This window comes from Carassius gibelio, chromosome A19, assembly GCF_023724105.1.
Source record: "Carassius gibelio isolate Cgi1373 ecotype wild population from Czech Republic chromosome A19, carGib1.2-hapl.c, whole genome shotgun sequence".
Classification (NCBI taxonomy): Eukaryota; Metazoa; Chordata; class Actinopteri; order Cypriniformes; family Cyprinidae; genus Carassius; species Carassius gibelio.
This window is the reverse complement of record NC_068389.1, coordinates 30,866,866-30,885,873: the sequence shown is the minus strand read 5'-3', so window position 1 is coordinate 30,885,873 and position 19,008 is coordinate 30,866,866. Positions and strand designations below refer to the sequence as shown.

Below are 19,008 nucleotides of genomic sequence, written 5' to 3'. Positions count from 1 at the left end.
AAACTTAGGAGTTGTCTTTGATTCTGATTTTAATTTTAAATCTCATGTATGCAATATTACTAAAACAGCATTTTATAACCTCAAGAAGAGATTATAAAATTGCTAAAGTAAGATCATTTCTCTCTCTGAGCAATACAGAAAAATTAATGCATGAATTTATTACTAGCAGACTTGACTATTGTAATGCCCTTCTTACAGGTCTACCAAAGAATATAATTAACCAGTTACAATTAATCCAAAACAGCGCTGCTCGAACATTTACAAAAGTCAAAAAAAGTCATCAAATCATATTACACCAGTACTAAAGTCATTACACTGGTTACCTATTAGATTTCGAATTGATTTTAAAAATCTTTTATTAGTTTATAAGGCATTGCACGGACTTGCTCCAGACTATCTTTCAAATATGATTACAGTATATGAACCGAGAAGGACTCTAAGATCTTCAGATTATTTTCTTTTAAATGTATCTTATCTTTTTATTTATTTTTATTCATATTTTGGATTTTTATAAATTCAATTTTAATCATGTATCTTAATAGGAGTATTTTACTTTTTTAATTGTTCTTTTAATTTTATTAATTGCTGTTTCTATTGTTTCCTTGTCAAGCACTTTGAATTGCATTAACTTGTTTAGAAAAGTGCTATATAAATAAAATTTGCTGGCTTTCCACATTGATCACATATGAATGGCTTCTCTCCAGTGTGGATGTACATCTGTGGTCTTTTATGCTTTGCAGAGTCAATTAAAGTCTTTCCACACATGAATGGAGAGTGACTGTGAATATTACTTATATATATATATATATATATATATATATATATATATATATATTGGTCTGACCAGACAAATCCCATGTGAAAATCCGGCCAGTCCGGCCGTACTTCATAACTTCAGTCAGCTCGTCTTGGTTACTGCAATTTTCCTCTCTGTAGATTTACAATAAAACTAAATAAGATATAAAATACCACTGCCTCCTTTCGTTTTCATTTTAACATAAGAACAGCTGCGGGAATGTACTTAGTTTAGGGATATGTGTGTGTGTGTGTGTATATATATATATATATATATATATATATATATATATATATATATATATATATATATATATATATATATAAATTTGCCTTTTTTATTTTCATTTTAACAATTAGATCAATTGAATACAGACCAAAGAAAACCTGTTAGATTTAACCCACAGATAAATTATATTTTATGTTTAACCACTACAGAGACATCAAAGCCAGCGGCACACATCAGAAGGTCTTGCCGAAGTGAGGCTGCTTCTCGGTGGATAGATGATCACTGAGCTCTCGCTGATTGCGTGGAGCTGACCGTCTCTGAGATCGGCGAAAATAGGCCCTGTCTTTATAAATAAACCACAGACTTGAGTTTTAAACAACTACATTCTCGCCTGAAATACTTTTAAAATTACATTTAATGACACAATAACACTAATATTTTGAAAATGATCCGCATAAATGGTGGTTGAACCCAAAAAATGCTGCGTGAACTCAGCTGACCATGGCTACTGCAATTTTCCTATCAGTAACGTTATATTTACAATAAAAGGAAATCGAATATCAAATACCACTGCCTCCTTTCGTTTTCATTTAAACATACTAACAGCTGCAGAAATGTACTTTGTTCAGGGATATGTGTATACAGCCATTACAATGAAATGAAATATTATATAGATTTGCCTTTTTTATTTTCATTTTAACATTAGATAAATTGAATACAGACAAAAGAAAACATGTTAGATTCACCCCACAGCTAAATTATATTTTATGTTTAACCACTAAAGAGACATCAGAGCCAGCGGCACACATCAGAAGGTCTAGCCGAGGTGCGGCTGCTTCTCGGCGGATAGATGATCACTGAGCTCTCGCTGATCGCGTGGAGCTCACGTCTCCGAGATCGGCGAAAATAGGCGATGTCTTTATAAATAAACCACAGATTTGAGTTTTAGACAACTACATTCTTGCCTGAAATACTTTTAAAATAACATTTCATGACAATAACAGTAATATTTTGAAAATGTTGATCCGAATAAATGGTGGTTGAACTCAACCAATGCTGCGTGAACTCAACCAACCAGGATGTTTAGCGCCCAAGACCCGCCCCCGAAAGTTCCGGAACTTTGAAAAAGGACCACCTCGCCAGCAGGGACTTTGAGGACCATTTTTTTACCCGGAACTTTATTTAGTTCCTGGTTCCTGCGGTGGAAATACACTGAGTACCAGGCCAAAGTCCCTAGTCCCTGGGTAAAGTTCCTGGGGTGGAAACGAGGTATAACTGGTTTCTCCACTAAGTGCTTTTTCCACTGCATGGATCTTCATGTGTTTCTTCAGGTGAATTTTAGAAGCGAAACTCTTCCCGCACTGATCACATGTGTGTGGTTTCTCTTTGCTGTGGATCCTCTCATGTGCTTTCATGTTTCCTAACACACTGAATCTCTTGTCACAGTGTGAACACTTGTAAGGTTTTTCTCCAGTGTGAATCCTCTGGTGCCGTTTTAAACACTGTGCTGTCATAAAAGTCTTGTCACACTCAAAGCACATGTACTCTCTCCCACCAGTATGTATTTTCTGATGTTCTTTTAAACTTTGCGGGAGTGAAAAACTCTTTCCACATTCAGAACATGAATGCGGCTTCTCCTTTGTATGAACTGTCAAGGATTTCTTCAGGTATGAAGCACACAAAAACATTTTTTCGTACTGATCACATGTGAACGGCTTCTCTCCGGTGTGGATTCTCATGTGTACTTTAAGTATTCCTTTATCTCTGAAGCTCTTCCCACACTGATCACAGGTGAATGGTTTCTCTCCAGTATGAACTCTCATGTGAAACTGAAGATTTGTTCTGTTTGAGAATGTCTTTTCACACTGTTCACACATGAACGGCTTCTCTCCGGTGTGGATCTTCATGTGTTCTTTAAGTAGTCCTTTATCTCTGAAGCTCTTACCACATTGGACACATGTGTGTGGTTTCTCTCCAGTGTGGATGCTCATGTGACTCTTAAGATTTGATGATTGTGTGAAGTTCTTCCCACACTTATCACAGGTGAATGGTTTCTCTCCAGTATGAACTCTCATGTGAAGCTGAAGATTTGTTCTGTTTGAGAAGGTCTTTTCACACTGTTCACACATGAATGGCTTCTCTCCGGTGTGGATCTTCATGTGTTCTTTAAGTATTCCTTTATATCTGAAGCTCTTACCACATTGGAGACATGTGAACGGCTTCTCTCCAGTGTGGGTCCTCATGTGACTCTTAAGGCTTGATGATTGTGTGAAGCTCTGCCCACACTGATCACAGGTGAATGGTTTCTCTCCAGTATGAACTCTCATGTGAAGCCGAAGATTTAATCTGTTTGAGAATGTCTTTTCACACTGTTCACACATGAACGGCTTCTCTCCGGTGTGGACCCTCATGTGTATCTTAAGATTTGATGATTGTGTGAAGCTCTTCCCACACTGGTCACAGGTGAATGGTTTCTCTCCAGTATGAACTCTCATGTGAAGCCGAAGATTTGAGCTTTTTGAGAATGTCTTTTCACACTGTTCACACATGAACGGCTTCTCTCCGGTGTGGATCTTCATGTGTACTTTAAGTAGTCCTTTATCTCTGAAGCTCTTACCACATTGGACACATGTGAATGGTTTCTCTCCAGTGTGGATGCTCATGTGACTCTTAAGATTTGATGATCGTGTGAAGCTCTGCCCACACTGATCACAGGTGAATGGTTTCTCTCCAGTATGAACTCTCATGTGAAGCTCAAGACTTTTTTTGTCTGAGAAACTCTTCCAACATTGAGTGCAGGTGAAAGATTTATTGGCTCTTCTTTTCTTTAAAAATGTATTTTTAGTGTTCAAGTGGCTTAAAGGCTTTTCTCCAGGTTTGTTATGTTGTTTCTCCTCCACTTCACTCAGTTCTTCACTCTCCTCGTTCCATTCCATCGGCTCTGAAATTAATGAATAAACAGTTTAATTTCATTGTCAGCACATCAAAATAAAGAAAAGACAAATACAAAGTGATCAATAATTTTGATGCATTTTTATAAATGAATTGAAACTTTACAAGAACAAGCTGATTTTTCGGTTTTTATTTTTTTAAAAACATTACATGCACTAATGTCATGTTTCTAACGTAATATTAAATTATATTACATTTTTATTCAAGCATTGCCATGATTGTGGCACATGTTTAATTTATTCTAACAAAAACGGTGTAATTAATAGTGGGCATTTATACTTCGTTTCATAGCATTGATTTTCATTCAAACGAATAGGATTGTGGGAGGCTGTAATGTCTGACCTGCAAATTTGTATCAAGTTAAGATGTATGACCTAGAGAAGTTACCTCTGTTATAGAGGTGTGCATTATTTATCATACCATAATATCTTTGTTGTTTGTTGCAAAATTACATTATCAATTGTCACTTGGCCAAAAAATTTTGTAAGTCCATTCATGATGACAGTCACTTGCTTAGTTTCTAAATTAATCAACTGTTTTGCACAAATCTTTTGAGTCAAGGATCCACCCATTCATTCGTTTATAAAGAGTCAATCACTCAGTGAGTTGTATGAACAATTCAATGCATCACTCAAGACTTCATGCCAACTACTGGTGGTTTTAGTGTAATATTTATTTATCCATGACAGTCCTAAACCAGTCAAGACCAGCACAAAAACACAATCAGCAATCAGGGCTCGTCATCACTGCGGTTGTCTACTGCCACCAGCGGTATAGTGCACGTGAAGTCACACACTTGTTTTGTTCACAAGTGTAATACAGATATAAAACAGTTATAGTTGATTTTTTTTTTTTTTTGTATTTCGACTAGAAGTCTATGGTAATTTAGAAATTACCTTAATTGCCATACACAACATTTCCTTTAGATTGTAAGGTTTGAGCGTTTATGCATTAAGCAAATTTATTTTGTGTTGGGCAATGGACCTTGTTGCAAAACCTAGTAATACATCGTTGATCTGGTGCCATCTCCATTCATGTCACCCATCCACATTTGTACAATTGTCTTCAAGTTTCAGTGATCACAAACGCCTGGCTGGACAGGTTTGGTGAGGCGTTCTTCAAACTGGCCAAATACAAATGAGACGCCGATAAATGAAAGATGTAGGGCTGTAGCTATCGAATATTTTAGTAATCGAGTATTCTACCAAAAATTCCATCTATTAATCTGATAAAATGTGTTGTTGCTTAATTTAAGTGCAAAATTAAGCAAGAGAAAACAAGACTCTCGGGTCTCTTAAAATGAACAACTAAGTTTCCTTTTTTAGAATTTTTTTTTTTTTTACTTTTTAAATGCATAGAATGCAATGCATACATCAAAAACACAAATTTAATTAATACCCATTGTTTCTCTGTCTGTACTTGTACTGTGAATAATAACAAAAAAATTTACAGATGAATTAAGTGCATTTAAGTGCCATTCAGTTGGGATTTTAAATAAAGCATTTTCTAAGATGCACATTAAACATTAAACACACAAAACATTAATTTAGTTTATCTTTTTATTATTGAAAATTAAGCAAACTTAACTTTTTGGTAAACAAAGGGGATTTACTATTAAAAATAAAACATGGAAGAAATGATTAAACCTTAAAAAAATTATGTTTAATTTATGTACATTCTGCTGAACAATAGTAATACAGGACTTTAATTTTGACGGGTTGACGTACCTTTACAGTTCTGCGTGTTATGTGACGCTAGTTTTACTCAAATCAAACAGTCAAATGCTCATGAAGTGACTGTCAGAGCAGTTCTGGAGATGTTGTTCATGTGTTCACGTCCTTATTTAGTGAGACAGCAGACGCTGAAACGCACGTTTCAGTGTGTGGGAGAAAAAAGGAAAACGCGCTTCTGCTCCATTTATTAACCGAGACACACAGAACATGCAAGATTTACATTTAATTAGACTGTTCCTGCTTAATATTTACAGATATTAGTCCATATCGTGATTTGATGTAAGTGCAATGACCGATTTTTGATTAATTCAAAATGTGGCAAATTCTGTGCCATTCCGCGTTAAACTGTAAAATCAGTTTTTATGACTGGATTCCACGATTCCCTCCGCGTTTTCTGCATTGCGAAAAACATAGGGCCCTTGTTGTGGTATGCCAGCTCTTTCTTGCAATGGACACACGCCATGACATTCTCTTTACGTTTGTCTGCGCCCTCAAATCAAAACACTGCTGACTCGGACGCAGCGCTTGTGTCTCCTTCCGCTTTGTGGCTGACATAAACGCGTTGTGTCACAGAAAAAAAAATAATTGCGAAATAACCTGTCGTGAGATTTAAAATAAATTAAAAGAGGCTTCGAGGCAGAGGAATTTGCCTCAATCATTTTTTGTAATCAAGTTACTCGAGGAATCGTTTCAGCCCTAGAAAGATGTTAACAAAAAATGTGACAATGATTCCTATTTCAAACAGGGCTTTCAGACGAGGGGCTCTATTTTAACGTTCTAAACGCAAAGTGTAAAGTTCACGTCACCGGTGCACTCAGGGGATGTCCAAATTCAATTTTGCTATTTTAACGATGGAAAAATGGTCCGTGCACCAGGGCACATTTTTGGAATGGGTTGTCCCAATTCTCTTAAGTAATGGGAGCAATGTTCAATAAACCAACCAGAGTGTCATCTTTCATTCCCTTTAAGAATGAGTTGTGCTCGTACTAGGGTGGATCACTATTTACATGGCGGAATTTGTTGGTGGAAAACTGAACGCTTCTCAATCAAAAGAAACAGATCTGCTTGTGCGTGAGGTTAAAGCGCACGAGCAGATCATCTACGAGACAAGCAGGAATCCACCAAAGCTTCGCGTGATGAGTCAGTAAAAAATAAAAAAATAAAATATATAAATAAAAATAATATTATATATATATATTCTTCTTCTTCTTATGCAGTCCATCGATTTCGAAGATGACGTCACCTCTAGGATGCGTTGTTGGAGTGTTGAGGCAGCCGCTGCTGTCTGCGGTGCCATTGAAGGTGGCTATAAAGCCCAATCCGAGAGCCACATGCCCTGCCGCAGTCGGGACATGTGAGTGCAGAGTCTGATAATGGGTGTAGTTGTGGCTGAGCGCGTTGGTGTCTGCGTTGACGCTGTGATTCGATCAGTTGGACCCCGAGACCACATGCAGAGCTCCATGCCTGGCGGTCGGCAGCAGTTATTTCTAGGACTCCAGGGTTAATGCTGCAGCTTTTCCGGGTCGACTTGAGGTGGTCCTTGTAGCGACGCTTCTGACGCTAAGGTCTACTGTTGGCTGCGTATATCTGCCCATAGAGTACCTGCCGGGGTAGGCGGTGGGAGGGCATGCGGATAACGTGTCCAACCCATCGCAGTTGCCGCCTAGCAATGGTTGCCTCTATGCTGCTGGAGTTAGTGCGATGTAGGATGTCCGCATGGGGGATTTTGTCTTTTCATGTCACACCTAGTATGAGCTGAAGGCATCTGATGTGAAAGCCTTCAAGGCACAGAATATGCCTGCGGTAGGGAGTCCAAGCTTCCGCACTGAATAGCAGGGTGGAAACACAGACTGCCTGGTAGACGGCCGCTTTGGTGAAGGTACGGAGATCTTTATTAGCAAAGACTCTAGATCGAAGTCTACCAAAGGCAGAGGAGGCAAAATTTATGCGTGCCTGGACCTCGTTGTCTATGAGACAGGTGGGTGTTAGGATACTTCTGAGGTAACAAAAGTGCTGAACAACCTTTACTGGTGTGCCATGGATATAGAATTCAGATGGGGGATGGAAGGATGGGGGCTTTGGTCTGTGCAATGATCTCAGTCTTTTGGATGTTGACTCGTAGGCCACAAGCTTGGTAGACTGCACATACAACATCCAATGTGTGCTGCAGTGCAGTAGGGCTAAGGGCTAGGAGGGCACAGTCATCAGCGTATAGCAGTTCATGAATTGTGGTGGTGGTGGTCTTGGTGATGGCTTGCAGGCGGCGAAGGTTAAAGAGGTTCCCGTCCAGACGAAACTGTAGGCAGACACCATCGTCGGGGCTAAGGGAATTGCGGGAGAGGAGGGTGACTGCTGCCAGGAAAAGATTGAAGATCACTGGAGCCAGTACACATCCCTGTTTCACTCCTACCTGCACAGGAAAGGAGAGGGATTGAGATGTGAAACCTTGGAGGCACTCCAAACTTCTCCAGAATGACCCAAAGGACTTGGCGGTCAATGGTGTCAAAAGCCTTTGCCAGGTCGATGAAGGCAATGAACAGATCTTTGTTCTGTTCTCTAGCCTTCTCCTGCAATTGGCGTAGAACAAAGATCATGTCAGAGGTGGACCGATCCTTTCTGAAGCCGCACTGTGACTCAGGAAGGATTCTCTCTGTGATGTGCTTAGTAAGACGAAACAGCATTACCTTTGTTAATACTTTCCCCGCTACAGAGAGCAGGGATTTCCCACGACTGTTTCCACAGATGGACTTGTCGCCCTTTTTCTTGTTGATAGTAACAATGTGAGTCTTTCCAGCCTTGTGGAACAGCTTTTTGTGCCCATATTATCTGGATAAGTTGGTGGAGATTTTTGGTGAGCATATACCCACCTTTCTTTAGAGCCTCTGCAGGGATTCCATCAGGACCAGCAGACTTATTGTCCTTGAGACTTCGTACTGCTGCCAGGACTTCTGAGAATCTGGGAGGGTCATCTAGCTCATGCACAGGTGGGAGCTTTGGAAGGCGCTGCAGGACAGTGGGGTCAGTCGGATTGTATTGGTTAAGAAGGGTGTTAAAATGTTCAGCCCAACGCTCAAGAATTTCTTGTTTGTCCTTGTGCAGAATTGTGCCGTCTGCAGATCTGATAGGGGTGATTCTGCGTTTTTGGGGTCCATATAGTGATTTTATTGCATTATAAAAAGCTTGAGACTTGTTGGTGTCCGCATAACCTTGAATTTCATGGGCTTTCCTAAGCCACCAGTCATTTTCCATTATGCGAAGCCGTCGTTCCACCTCAGCACGGATCTTACTCCATTGGGAGTGTAGAGAGGGAGATTGTGGGTTGGAGAGGTGGGCATAGAGGGCTTTGCACTTCTCCTCCAGAAGGTTGTGTATTTCAAGAGAGCTGTCGTCAAACCAGTCCTGGTGACGTTTGGAGGTGAAACCAATTGTATCGGAAGCGGCTTGTCGTATAGCTGAGCTAAGGTTAGCCCATGCGCTTTCAGCTGTTTTGCATAGGGGATGAGTGATGGTGGAGGAAAGGTTATTAGCCAAGCAGCAACGGTAAGATGCAGTAATGTCAGGAGATTTTAAAGCTCGAGCGTTGAGCCGTCTTGAGGGTTGTTTCCTGGTGTGTTGAGGTCAGACCTTTAGATGTATCTTGGATCTGATCAGCCGATGGTCTGTCCAGCACTCCGCCCCACGCACTGCTCGGGTGATGGATATTTCATGTAGATCTTGTTGCCGGGTTATAATGTAGTCCAGTAGGTGCCAGTGTTTTTATCTGGGGTGCATCCATGATGCTTTGTATTTATTTTTCATTTGAAAAGTTTTATTGGTTATGACCAGTTTATGCTCAGAGCAGAGGGAGAGGAGTCGCAGGCCATTCTAGTTCATGTTGCCTAAACCATGTTTCCCAATTACCCCAGGCCAGAGCATGTTCCTGGTGCCTACTCTGGCATTGAAATCTCCTTGAGGAACTTTGAAGAGCTCTGTCAAGAGACTCGGCAAAAGCCGTCTTTGATGCTTTCTTCAGCATCCAGAGTTGGTGCATAAGTGCTTATCAAGGTTGCATAGCGACTCTTCACAAGGGGAATGCGCCAAGTCATCAGCAGCTCACTGATTCCCACAGGAGACTCTGGGATGTTCTGTAGCAGTCTGCTTTTAATGGCAAAACCTACTCCATGTAGACGGCGGGAATATTCTGGAAGGCCCTTCCAAAAGAAGGTGTATCCTTGCCTGTCTTCTATTAGCGAGTCGGGTCTCACTCAAAGCTGCAATGTCGATGTTGTATTTGTTAAGCTCGCTCGCAACCAGGGCAGTGCGCCTGCGGGGTCGGTCAGTTCCAATCTGCACATCAAGAAGTGTGCGTACGTTCCATGTAGCCAAAATTAATAGTTTCGTTTTATATTTTCGACCCCGTAATGGGATGCCTTGACGACAGCGGTGGGCTGCCCAGGAGTGTAGGGAACAGGCAATGTTTGGGTCACCTTTTCTAGACCCTCCCCCCGATTGGGGGTGAGCAGTGCGGACCCTAAAGAGGGCTGCTCAGTCACACAAGAAGCTACCGAAGGTGGATGCTGTTCCAACCCATCCACACAACGACCATCACGCTTGTGCCGCCTCCGTGCAGGGCTCATGCTAAAGGCTGCCAGTCTGATCCAAGACCTGCCTCCGTCACATTTACCCTATCGCCGAAGGACTTGTACGGTGAAGTGATAGCATACGCAGAGAGTGGATTAATGTGAAGGGAGAGGTGCGCAAACCCTATCTCCACAACTTCACTCCACAATCCAATATCCAGTGGCAGGAGATGAACTCTAGACAACCAGTTGGACGGTGGAGTTGCAGGGGGCTGCCAGGTCTCTGTCTGTTGATCCTGCCTCTCGCGTGTCCCCAACGCGGCCTTTTCTTGAGGAGACGAAATGCTCACGGAAGACTACCCACAGAGCAGTGGAGGCAGCAGTCTTAGTTGATGGCGGACTGTACTCGCCATGTCGAGGAGTATCATTGGCATAAATGGAGTTTTTGCAACGGATCTAGTGATGCCACTCAACTAGTCCCTCCATACCTGATAAACCTCTGCTGTTGGTCCACGACTACTTATTCGTCTGGGGACCACCGCACGGAGCCCCCAGCTTATTTCGTAGCTTACCTTCATATCTGAAGGAATGTCCATTATCCACCACCGATGGACGTGATTGGTAGCAGTCAACTCTGCCCCAACACATATATATATATATATATATATATATATATATATATATATATATATATATATATATGTGTGTGTGTGTGTGTGTGTGTATTGGCACGATTGTTCAATTAATTAACCAATTTCATTCATCATTTTAAGTAGTAATAGGCTGAATTGCAAATAGGTAGCCTAATTATAACACACGCAATGACTTAACCATCATTACATTTTTATGTTTATGTAGCCTTCATCATAATATTATTTTACACTGTAATCCTTTTGTTTTTAATATTTAACATATTTGTGTGATGCACATCCCTGTCAAAGCGCACTATGGACCCGCCCAGAGGCGCATTTTCTGCTTTAGATCAGGTTTGAGTTGGTCTATGCCGCAAATTAAATGACAGGGCGCTGGACTGGAAAATGCAAATGGCGCTGGACTGAAATTAGAAAAAAAACATACTTGCGCTGCGCCTTGCATCGTATGGTGTATGATAGGGCCTGAGGAGTAAATGCGCCCACTTAAAGTGCAATTTTAACTTTCGTCTGGCTCTGCTTCGCGAGTCTCCACTGCTCCAGGTGCGTGGTGTGTGTGTGCGCCTCTGTGCACGTTCAGATGGGTTAAATGCATATCATGAATTTAGAGTATGGTCACTTTTTTTTTTTTTTCACCTTCCCAAATGGACGAGTCTTTTTTCAGTGAACCGTGTCTACACCACATCGCAACATGTTTGTCTAGTGTCCACACAGGACATTTGAACTGTGTCAGTACCTCATAAATAGGAAAAGGCAGTTTAATATCAAGGATTTGCCATGTGTCGTGCTGCATACAGTGTAGTAGGGCTGGACGATGTGTCGTTTAGTGAAAGTGACATTCAGCCAAGTATGGTGACCCATACTCAGAATTTGTGCTCTGCATTCAACCCATCCGAAATGCACACACACAGAGCAGTGAACACACACACGCACACACACACACACACACTGTGATCACACACCAAAGGCAAAGGATTTGTGTATGTACCACACATTTTATTTAAGGATGAATGCAGAATAAACACGAACCTCCTTGCACCTCATGTTTTATTCCCCGGATTTTTGGCTCCTCTGGTTTTATTCCCCGGATTTTTGGCTCCTGGGGTTTTATTCCCCGGATTTCTGGCTCCTCTGGTTTTATTCCCCGGATTTCTGGTTCACCCGTGTACTCTTCACTCTCCTCTTTAACAAACATCATCTTCACAGCAGCAGAGCTCAGTTCAGATGATACTCATCCAGAGATTCTTGCTTTTCATCAAAACGTAGTCACGGCTGTGAGGATGAGAATATTACAGGTATTTATTGACCTGATTAAAAAACTGTATTTGCGTCAATGACGGATAAGACTTTTTAATAGGCCAATTTTAAAATACCAAAAATATGGATATGTTTGGCCGTTTTCTAAACAATTGGAATGTAGTGTACACATGCCTTAATAAAGAAAAGTAAAAAAAAAATTGACATTTTAGTGTTTTTACACTTAAGTTAATAATACATAGCCTTAAAAAAGTCATCTGAGGTGACCGTAATACATCTCAAAATTCACATTCTTATGTATCATTAAGACTAGTTGAACTCATCAGTAAGTAGATAAACTGATGAAGAAAGATAAACTTTAGTGCCCTTTCATTTTATGAAAACCATTATTTCACAAGTTTATTCTATAATATCAGAGTCTCCCTCATAATCCAGTTACAATACTGATTTTTACTTTAAAAGCAAAAAAACTGAATTAGCATTTATACAGATATCACACATTCAACAATAGCATACCACTGATTAATATTTGAGGCTAATCTGATGGATATTTGGTTATGAATTTATTCATTCATTTGTTGGTTACCCCACATGACAAATGGTCGCCCCAAATGATAAGAAAACCACAGGTATAAAAATTTCAGTTAAAAATGTACACAAAAGAGTTCAAGACGAAAGAAAATGTAACTTTTTATTCAAATAACATTTCAACATTTAAATATAACAAATCAGAAGGACATTAACATTTAAAATTTTATAATTTTTATTGCAACACATTAAATGCTTCAAGAACTTAAGAAGCTGAGTAAAGAATCTCTTTTTTGGAACCTTTTTGATTCATTGGACAGATGAACACTACTTGCATCTCAATTAACCTTTCAACATTCAAATATCACAAATAATACAAAAAATAAAATTTTTCTGGACCCATTTAGCCACATAAGGCAGTGATGAACACGACTTGCATTTATCCAAGCTGAGGTATTTCTGAACTTCACCCAATCTTGGAGAGTCAGCTTTGAGAAGCGTGATGTTGCTGGCTCAGGCTCTGAGATCACAGCATGCACATCTTTTCTGTAGTAGAAAATTAAATCTACAGTTTGTGGCCACATGAAGAGGTTTTTGTCACCAGATTGTAGCATACAATTGACCTGCACTTCTTCTCCCACAACCTCAAGCACTTGGCCAACATAAGGCTTTTCATCATAAATTAAAACATTTAAAGCATTGTATTTTGAAAATTAAAGCATTTCAAAATACAAGCCCTGTGTTTTGTAATCTTCTACATTCACTTTCAAAGGCCGGCCATTTTTGACCGGGAACATCACAAGTGTGACTTTGTGCCATTTTGTACAAAATAAAAGCATTTCAAAATAAAAATTCCTGGTTAAACATTAAAGTAGGCTAGTGTGATCAACAGTGAAACTTTTTCACAATATTGACAAAATAATTAACAAATAATGCTTTTTTCACTCAAAAACTGAGGTGCATAAGCTCGGATAAATGACTCCTACAATTAAATAGTTTGAAAATTAAAATGCAAAACCAGTCCTAATTGAAAGAGAAAAAGTTGACAAAAAGATTGAATCCAAGATTGGGTGAAAATATGGTATAATGAGTGATTTATAAGCTTTTTTTTAATAGGCCGGTGATTTTAGACCGGGAACACCACAGGTGTTATTGGGTTTTGAACACCACATGAGGGTTAACAATGAGGAAATAAAGTATATGAAAATAAATTCCTAGGTATTATAATAGATCATACATTATTTTGGAAACCACATATTAATCATGTAAAAAGAAAAATGTCACAATCCATTGCAATATTACATAAAACTAAACATATTCTGAATGAAAATTCATTATATATTTTGTATTGTGCGCTCATAGTTCCATACATGATCTATTGTGTTGAGGTTTGGGGACATGCATATAAAACCAATATAAATCCAATATATATCTGTTACAAAAAAGAGCAATAACGATTATAAAACATGTTGACTATCACAAGCCAACTAATAAATTGTTTAGTAATTTAAATGCTTTAAAAGTTTTAGATTTAGTAAATTTCTATACTGTACAGACAATGTATTAAGACTATAATTATTTGCTTCCAAACTGTATCCAGAGGCTGTTTGAATTAAGAGAAAGTCAGTATGGAATAAGAGGAATGCATGTGTTTAAAAGAAATGGTAAGAACTAATACAAAAAATAGCATATGCAAATATGACGCTGAAGCAAATGAGTGAACTGTCCGCTCAGCTGTGATCTCATCATGGGCAAGTCTAATTGGCAATGCCCCACCTTCAGGTGAGTGTGCATTCGACACTCAAGCATCAGCATGCTTAGCTTTTCCTGCCCAACTGAGGGGCGCAGCTCTCGTTTTATTATTCCCAACTTTGAGAAGCTCCGCTCGCTGGGGGCATTGGACAACATCATGCACAGATATATGCGCTAACCAATTTCGACATCTGGAAAGTTTCAACGATGAAAAAAGCTAGTACAAGCTCTGCTTATTCATTCACAGTCACCGGTTTCTGAGTGTGCATAAATGTTGCAAACCGTATCAGCTAATTTTGACCGATTAATAATCAGTTAAACGGTTTAAAAAGTCATTTATTTATTTTCAGTAAATTATCAAAATATTTAAAAAGGTTTGCTGCATGGTTAAAATACACTACGTGTATATATGTGTGTGTGTATATATATATATATATATATATATATATATTAGGGAGAGAGAGAGAGAGAGAGAGAGAGGAAACAAAGTTGTACATACGTTTTTAGAGAAAAAAAATATTTAATTCAGAAGTATTTAGTCTATAAAAAAAACTCAAGGCTATTTTGTATAATCATTCGTCATTCAAACCGCAAATACGGAATCTTTGATTTTGTTTCCAATGATAGACCCAACGTTGGTTTCATTTTCGTTTTAACCAAAATTAATTAGTTTTTGTTTGTCGTTAATATTGCTATAGCTTCTTATATTTTTAAAACTTGTTCTTTTCTAAATACTGTTAATTGAAATTATTTTGTTGTGGAGTGAGGGGAACTAAAATAGCCTAGCGGAGCTTCTCAAATTTCCAGGAAGCTGAACAGTTTTCATTTGCTTTATTGAATTTGGAGTCCAACTTTCGGACGCATATACAGCGTTACTTTTACTATTATTATATATTCTTTATATTAAATAACATTTTAGCATCCAGATACGTCGGGAACATGGAAACATTTGGATTCATGCCGAAAGAGAGAGGTAGGCATCAGCTTCACCTTAGATTAATTTGTTTTTGGATTAATCTATAGCCTAAACTGTTTTTATAATGTTTTTAAACATTTTGCTTTAGACTAAAGGCATTTTAGCCTTTATTATTTCGGAAGTAATAAGGCTAATAAAAAGCGCCGCAACTTTTTTTTTTTTAGGGATGCACGATAATATCGGCACAACATCGGTATCGGCCGATAAAAGCTTAAAATGACCATTATCGGTATCGGCCGATATGAATATTTCTGCCGATGAGCCACACCAATATTCTCCAAGTGAAATAATTGCCCTGTTTTTCAGATGTGAATGTCTGTCTACATTTGTAAAATAATAAATTTATGGTAGAATCAGTACAGAAGAGATACATGGATTTCTCTTCAGTAAAATTAAAGTTTAAATATATCAGTATATATTTGTATATATATCGGTATCGGCCAAAATTATATATATCGAATATCGGCCAAAATCCAATATCGTGCATCCCTATTTTTTTTACTATCAAAATGCAATCTTATTCAAGTGTTTTTTGTTCCTTTTAACAATGCAGCAAACATTTTTAAATGTCTTAAAAATACTTCGTCTTTAAAGTGTTGATAGCTTTTTTTTTTAAGTAGGCTAGCTTACATTTGGCCAAAATCTAGAGAAGATGATGCTGTATTGGCTGTGACTAAGCGTTAGATCTCTATTTCCTTTTCTTTTTGAGTAAAGCAAACGCTACACTTTATTATTATATTATTTTTTTATCTTGCAAATTATAGGCAAATAATATTGTTTTTTTAAAAAATTACATTATTAACCGGTATTTCTTCCACCTGAACCGGTTTCGGAATGGTAATAATATCAGGGGAACAAAGAACAGAAACTATATATATATATATATATATATATATATATATATATATATATATATAAATATATATATATAAATATAAATATAGATTCTTCTCGGAGTGAACAGATTCAATTGTTTTCGTTTTCAAGCCGTCATTTATACATTTTACAGGTGAAGCATTTAGATGGAGTTTTTCTTCACTTTGCAGATAATCCCTTTCCTGCACTTTTACATTATAAGGTCTATCAGTTATAATTCCTTAAGGCAGATTAAAACCATTAAAACACCATGTATGTTCTCTTCTACATTTGAAAACCATTACAACATAGGAAGTTTCGTGTCATTGTGCTAAATCGTTAAATAATTATTGAAGATCTCCAGACTGACTTTATATCGGTGTTTACAGTTTATGGCTGGAATTTACAGACGGTCCCTTTAACAATGCAACTATCCATGGATATATAGACCTTGAAACTATCTTTATTGCACAAACAGATTTGATCTGCAAAAAAAACAAAAAAGTCTAAAAAAATATATGCAGCAGCATTAATTGATATTGATTCTCATTTATTCTCCTCACAGATCACGATACTAACAGCAACATTATCACTGCAAACATCGAAACCATAATTTACAGGAACATACAAAAACATAAAATCGCTCAGTTCTTAATGAACTCCGTGTGTTTTCCTCACATAGAGCTACTTACTGCCTGCTGCTGCTCTAAATGTCGAAGTCAGAAAACACACAGTTTACTCGATGAAAACACGACAGAAATGAGCTCGTGTACTATTCAAACATACAGTGTAAAGTGTGTTTTACCGTTGTTTAAAGATGATAAATACCCTGAACTGCTCCCCTCTCCTCAGAAGATCGCTGCAGCTGCGTCCGAGAGCTTTGAGGACTCTTAGTTCACGGTTTCTGCTGAAAGTTATTTTTTCCTCAGCTCTGACTGAATCCAGGACTGCAGCCGTTGAGCTCAAGCAGAACAAAAAAAAAAAAGAGTTCTTCTCTTCTTCTTCTTGTTTAATGGCGATTAACTCCAAAGGAGCATTATCGCCACCAACTGTGTTGGGTAAAAGAGGAGTTTCCCAATCATTGGGCGTTTTCACACCGGGATACACATTTAAACTGTCCAATCAGGACAAACCCCCAAGAAGACAAGCGTTATTATTCTCTTTTTAATTTCTAAAGTTACCAGCTATATTGTTATGTCTAGATCACGAGAAAACAACTTAGGTTTATGATAATAAACGAAATATAATAATTGAAATATATTTAGGACATTTATAAACCAGAGAACAAATGCATTTTTCCTGTTACACAGCACAAGTTTAACAAAGTCTCCTTGAAGTTGTGAATCTTCTGAAGTGAAGAAATTAGAAAACTGCAAAAAAAAAAAAAAAAACTGCTGCCTCCTCTCTCCATTCACTTTGTTCTCTAAATAACTCATTTACCTGTTTGCTTCTCAATATCCCAGTTTCTGTCTGTGTGAGCACCTTCTTGACATAATTGATGTTCATCTTATGATTGCATGACCTCTTGTTGTTAATTATCTGTAGTTCTTTGTCAACACTTGTTTGTCTGATTGTCTGGTGTATTTTTTATTTTTATTTTGCCAATTCCTTCTGTTATTTTGTTAAGCATCTTAAAAATCCGGGTTTTAAAATGTGCTATACAAAATAATAATAATAATAATAATAATAATAGTAATAATAATATAATACAATTTCATTTTGATTTAACACTATTTGCTTAAAGCTGTTTTGTGTAGCTGAGAAATAAAAGCAAAAGCTCAATATTGTTTTCTGGTCATTCATCAGTGTCTTTACAAAGATACACAAACTGACATGACGACAGTGATTAACCTCACTCTTTTGTCTCTATACATAAAGACACATTTACATCGATGGACGAACATCATCATTTTGTAAACGTGGACAATTACATTTGCATTAAGCACCCAATTTGTGCTTCTCCTACAATAGCAGAAATATGTCTTTTTAATAAAGGGATCCATGCTTTACAGTTTCTGTGTCTGTGCTCAATAGCAATGTGTTCATCCTGTCTTGTGTTTTTCATCTAACAGTGACACATTCAGCATTAATGTCTGAGATTTCAGTGAAGAAGCAGAATTGATGAATCTGATTCATCCTGAGCTAAACACTAGAAACCAGTTCAGAAAGCTCAGTGTGGACTTCAGACAGACGTAGTGCTCCTTGTGTCTCTGCTTCACTTTCTGAACCCACTTCACTTTGAACTCAAATCAGATTTCTGCTGACTCTATATCAAGGGGTCAAGCTCATTTTCACTTTTCAAGGGACACTTCAACATTATGACTGTCCTCAAAGGACCGATTGTAACTGTAAGGCTGTACAAAAGTCACCACTCCTTAACATATTGTTAAATTACTGTCTTTAATTACAAAATAGAATATGCATTAGCATAGATGTAAAATATGTTATTGCTCTGTTATTTTGCAATAAGTACTTTAACGTGAAGGCAAACACAAAAGAGGAAGTAAGAAGCAAGAGCAAGAGAATGACAGGGAGGGTGCAGATCGTTCCTTATACTCTATACATCAGAGCACTTATTGTTCACAACTGAAGTCGTCAGCTAAAATGCAGAAAAACTCTATTAATCAGTACACCACAACCTTTAAGTGTACGTCGCAGTACCGTATCGTATCGTAACTCGTTCTCTTTATGAAGACAAGAATATTCTGACTAGCTGATAGTT

The 19,008-nt window shown here is 38.1% G+C and overlaps 1 pseudogene; it reads right to left on the bottom strand.

Annotated features, from left to right (window-relative positions):
• Window positions 1–1,280: 1,280 nt before the first annotated feature.
• The window catches only part of LOC127935547 (zinc finger protein 721-like), a 29,191-nt pseudogene continuing 11,463 nt past the window's right edge, over window positions 1,281–19,008 (bottom strand).